Source organism: Sitodiplosis mosellana, unplaced genomic scaffold (genome assembly GCF_009176505.1).
Source record: "Sitodiplosis mosellana isolate CC-2019 unplaced genomic scaffold, AAFC_SMos_1.0 Smas_scaffold_5452, whole genome shotgun sequence".
Classification (NCBI taxonomy): domain Eukaryota; kingdom Metazoa; phylum Arthropoda; class Insecta; order Diptera; family Cecidomyiidae; genus Sitodiplosis; species Sitodiplosis mosellana.
The window spans coordinates 134,892-140,299 of NW_022600694.1; positions in this window are offsets into that span (position 1 = coordinate 134,892).

Consider the following 5,408-nt stretch of genomic DNA (forward strand, 5'->3'; position numbering starts at 1 on the left):
TACAACCCTTAATTTTGTTTGATTTTGAGATTGTCAAATAAACCGAACTAAACTCAATATCATGAATAGGATGAAGAGGACGAACAGGACGAAGAAGATACTGTTTCAGTTCAAAATGAAGGCTGTCAGCAGAATGAACGTGATGATACGATCAATTATTCGGGTGAATTAAACAATTATGATGTAAGTCACTGCATGATCACACTTCCAATATGTTTACTGCTTCAATTTTTGAAATTCTTGTCGTTTTCAAACTAATGAATTTTATCCATGAAATTTAGGACAATGGAGCTGACGATACAACGGATTTGCCAATGACGATTGATGAAATACCGAAGGATGGGCCTATCTGTGTAATTTGTTGTTGTAATTTGATAGTTCGAACTCCCACCGCTTACGTGTACAATGCAAATCAAATGTATTTCAGTGTAGCGCTAGTAGCATGTAGTTTGCCTTAGACGCAGCTCTCGTGAAATACCGTCGAAATTGCCAAAAAATCGCAATATGTTAAATTGTGATTCATGCGATAGAACGTTTCATCGCAAATGTGATTTGACAAAGCACCAGAAAAAATGTCGCAAAGTAAGTGAGAGCGAGTATATTTTACTTCCTTTATTTTTTTTGGTTTCAAGATTTGCCATGAGATTATCGTTCAAACGAATTAAAATCAATATCATCAATAGGATAAAGACAACGAAGAAGATGATTCGTTGGAAGAAAACAATATCACTCCCGAAGGAGATACTAGTTCAACTGCACACATGACTGCTCAAGACAATGCGACTCCAGATTTGGTAACAGAAGTGAATATGGTGAGTATAAGACAGTTTTACTTTACGATCTGTGACAATGGAATTACCAAATGAAACAAAGCAACTGCACACAGCTGAAAGGATGAGAGAGTGCGTTTTTTTCCTTCGAAATATTCTAACCGAGCATCAGCGTTGTTTACATTTTAACGTACCGATCATGCTTCAATCCATGCTTCATTCAATGGCTTTAACTGCGTATGTTGTGACAATATATCGACGGCTATGTAAAATAGGAAAATTAGAATAACGAACTGTTGTTTGATACGGGCAAAAATGGATAGAATTTGCTTATAAATATTCAATTAGTTCCCATAATTTAACGATACAAATCCACTAAAAACATGATGCGATCAAGTGTTGATTAAAACTCTTAACACATGACTCAATGATGCCCATGGATTCAGTGATCCATTCGCATTTACCATTTCAATAGCCCTCGTTTGGTTCTGATGTATGAATGAAAACATTACTGAGCCAGTAGTTGGTAATCCTATGCACCTTTTCCTCACGCTGGCTCAGTGGTGATACGTAGGATTCAAAAGTACTGGCTCAGTAATTGTTTCATTCATTATCTGGATGAAAACGCTGAAATAGGTACCAGAAGAACAACACGGAACGAAGGATGATGTCTATCTACTTGTATGGTTCATTTTGGATCACTCGATTTATCACTCTTTCTCTGTCTGTTTCATGCTCTGTTTCCCTTCATTTTGGTATTCGTTCTTTGAGTTGCCTTTTATCTTTTGCCAAATACTGCGTTTTTCTTGCTCTTTCAAATGACACCAAGATCGTTAGTATATGTATTGCCTGTGTCGAGAAAAGGCCGATGACGCGAATTACCCCGTGGCGCGAATTACCCTCCAGTCCCCTATAGTTACTTTTGTCAATGTACGTAAAAATCAAACAAAACTAAATTGTATAAAAACAAAAGATCAAGTATTTCATGACTCTTGGAGCCATTTTCCTGCAAAACCGAATATTCAGCCAGTTTTTTGGCGGTGTCAATAAATACGAAAATACAAAAAGTATATTACCCACTCCCATATCAGGACACATTTGTTTAATGTTCGAAATCGGTGTGATTTTGGTTTCATTTTCCTTTCGTGGAACATCAGTAGGAATCACTTCAGTGGACTGTCCAATTAAAGCATTAAATTTCAGTCATTTTTTCTCAAAATTAAAATATTCTGACAGTAATAAATAAATGAAACAAATAAGCAATTATTTTACCAGCGCGTAGCATATATTGATGTGTCGTCTTAACGTATTTGTCACGCAATCGAACCAGAGGATTTTTCACTACAAACTCCTGACCATCTTACGTAGAGAAAAAAAATCGTGAATACTAATTGTTGAATATAATTTTTAATAGATCAGTGCCTGCATTCTACAACACATTCCGAACAAAGTGTCCGGAATTATTCTGAACGTTCAATTCCATTTTGGAAGGTGGCACGCAAACGTTATATATGGATTTGTATCCATTTTATTGATTGAACGTTTGGGAGCCACCTTCCAAAATGCAATTGATCGTTCAGAATAATTCCGAACAAAGTGTTCGGAATGTGTTGTAGAATACCGGCAGAGGGTTTTTATAACCCTTGCAGTCATTTTCAAACAAAAATCTTAGTATTCAGCCAGTTTTTTGACGGTGTCAATAAATACGAAAATACCTTCAATATGCCGACAAACTTCCGAGCATAACCTTCGTAAAATGCAAAAGAAATTTCCGCACTCCCATCTTCAAGAATGAATGTCATGAATTCGGTCTTTTGAGGACCTACAACTCGTACGCCAGATTTGGCACGAACAAAACCTGTAACAAAATATTGGATTATTGGATAAGTGCAGGGAGTCAGAGACTCGTCGCTCAGGCTGTATTCAGTAGGCGCCCGCTTTTTTCGGGTGGATTCTTTGCACACCATTCGTCGATTGTGGAGGGCTCATTGGTTTGTGATGTGCCTTGTACCTGCCAGATACGGGGCTCGGCTCGGGCTCCACCATGTCACTAGTGGGCCACATCACATTCAACATTTGGCACGCTCCGTATCCAATCCATAGAGCCAATTTTTCTCTAGAGTTTTTCGATGGGGACATGCTTCTGATACTAATATACCGATGTATTCACCAATATGAGGCAACTACCTTTAGCGGCGATTTCAACCAATACTGAGTATTGGAGACAACAACCTAGCGTATAATGCACGGGATCCCACGGCTTAAAGTGCCTCCCGGAGCACTCCACCGGTGTTTTTCATATATACATCTATATCTAAAAATTAGATATAGATTAGATAGATACGTATCTATATCTGTATCTAGATATTTGATTGAAAATAAAAATATCTATATCTAAATCTAGATATTGTGCTATTTTTGGTCATATCTTTCTATCTATCTATGTTAAAAAGGTAGATAAATCAAAATCCTGAAAACGAAAAAAAAAATCAAATAAACAAAATAGACGTTTCGTTCTTCAAATGAAAAAACATTTCACCGGTTTGTTTGATATTGTAGTTTTTCATTTATTTTTATGTTATGGGGAGTATGTGTAAGTTGGCCCACTCCGCCGATTTTGTATTTTGACCGACAAATCGTCAATTTGGCTAGTCTCAATCGATTTAGAAACGTCAAAAACCAATATAAAAGTAGTTTCCAAGAGTGAATACGCTTCTTAAACGGCTCGGATCGGCTCATGAAAAAATTATTTTTATAAAAACTAAATTTTTTCGGACCATCATCAACTAGACAATTTCAAAGATATCAACAAAGCGAGTATAAGCTTTCTTTTTTCAGATATAATTGCAGACGGCATATTTTTCCATCATAAAATTGCACATATTGGTGCGTACGATGCACGTGTGCAAATGCATCTTGCGGCGGTCCGGTCAACGAACAGTCTGAATTGGAGACAAGGCACCCGATCGGCCGGTACTGGCAAAGACAGCGGCGATGGTGGCAGTGGTGCCTCCGGTCGCTGTCGCAATGGGTTTTAGGGTGTCACAGCACGGACGCGGTACCGATGCAATTGGCGATGTCCAATCAATTCTTGTCTCATACGCTCGGATTCTACCATATTCCGGTAGGATACGAAGGCGATACGACCACGTGTCCAAACATTGTGTGGCCGTAAATTTCCGTATTCGCTGACTTGAAGTCCCAAAACGATGCACTCCCGATTTACGGAATTTCCCGACCCCACTTGGCTATCGTAAAACTGTACGGCAATTGTCGCAGCTTGGTTTTCATCCGAGAGCAGATTGGGATGTAGTTGACCAATCGCAGAAGGGTATGCTACATTGGAGCCGGAATTCTTTTCGAGGTTCCTTTCAAAGGGAAACAATTGGATGAATATTTTTTTTTCAATGTCGTTCTTATTGCAATCATAAGAAAATAAAAAAAAACAAAAACAAAAAGCGAAACGATTCACACTTATTCGTTTCGTCCATTCTTTAACTCTTGCATCAAACACACACACACTCTGTCTGAGCACACAAAAGCGATAACAAAATCGCCGAATTTCTTTTGAAAAAATCAGTTTATTTTTTGCCAAAAAAACACGAAAATATTGTCAACAAAAAACCATTGAAAAAAAAAAACAGAAACAAAATGTATGTGGTTTGTGCATGCAGTCCGATCTAAGCGAAAAAAAGTTTTCAAACAATCAAAGACAAACACTTACTCTGCCATACTGAAACTCGATGAAAATGACTAAACTCGATGAAAATTACTGAATTTTGCTGCCTATATTTTGAAAAAAAATGAAAAAAAAAACTATATATTTACCAAAGAAAAACAACTTAAGAAAGTGCATTCATCTTTATTCCATAAAAAGTTATGACTAAAATTATTAGTGCGGGTCAACCTACACATAATTCCCCTATTTGTTTATTGTCACAAAACTTGTTTTAAAAGTCCTTAAACTATTTTAACAAATAGTCAATTGCGAAAAAAAAATCATCACAGAATGTGAATATATTCGAAGTTTCTTGACATTATACGAGACAAAATTCAATTGCGAAAAAAATCAATACAGAATGTGAAAATACTCAGAGTTTCTTAGAATATTTCAACAAAAATTCAATTACGAAAAAAAAAATCACAAAATGATTCACATTCGGAGTTCTTGAAATTATTCAATTATTAATATCGATTGCGAAAAAAAGTTACGAAATGTGGAAACACTTCAGAAAAATGAACGCAAAAATGAAAACCGACGAAGTTATTTATTGAACCAGGCGTTCTTCTTTACGACATCTTATAAAAATCCAGAAGGACGAACCCGTCGGGGAATTAAATCATTTCGGATTGCAGCTATTAAATTCTGAATAAATAAATAAATAATGTCGGACGACCAAACAACACAAAAAAATAAAGTTTCGTTACAAAATAGAACATGAATAAAAAATAAACATGGATTTGTTTTATTTCTCTTGAAATGTACTTATAGAGTTTGTTCTCTCTTATTTTTATTATTTCTTCCTAATTTTATCTATCACTACAAAAATAGATAGATATCTGGATATTTCAAATCTAGATAGATATTTTAGACAAGATGACGACAGTTCTTCATCAACTTCAAAACAGCAGCGGTGC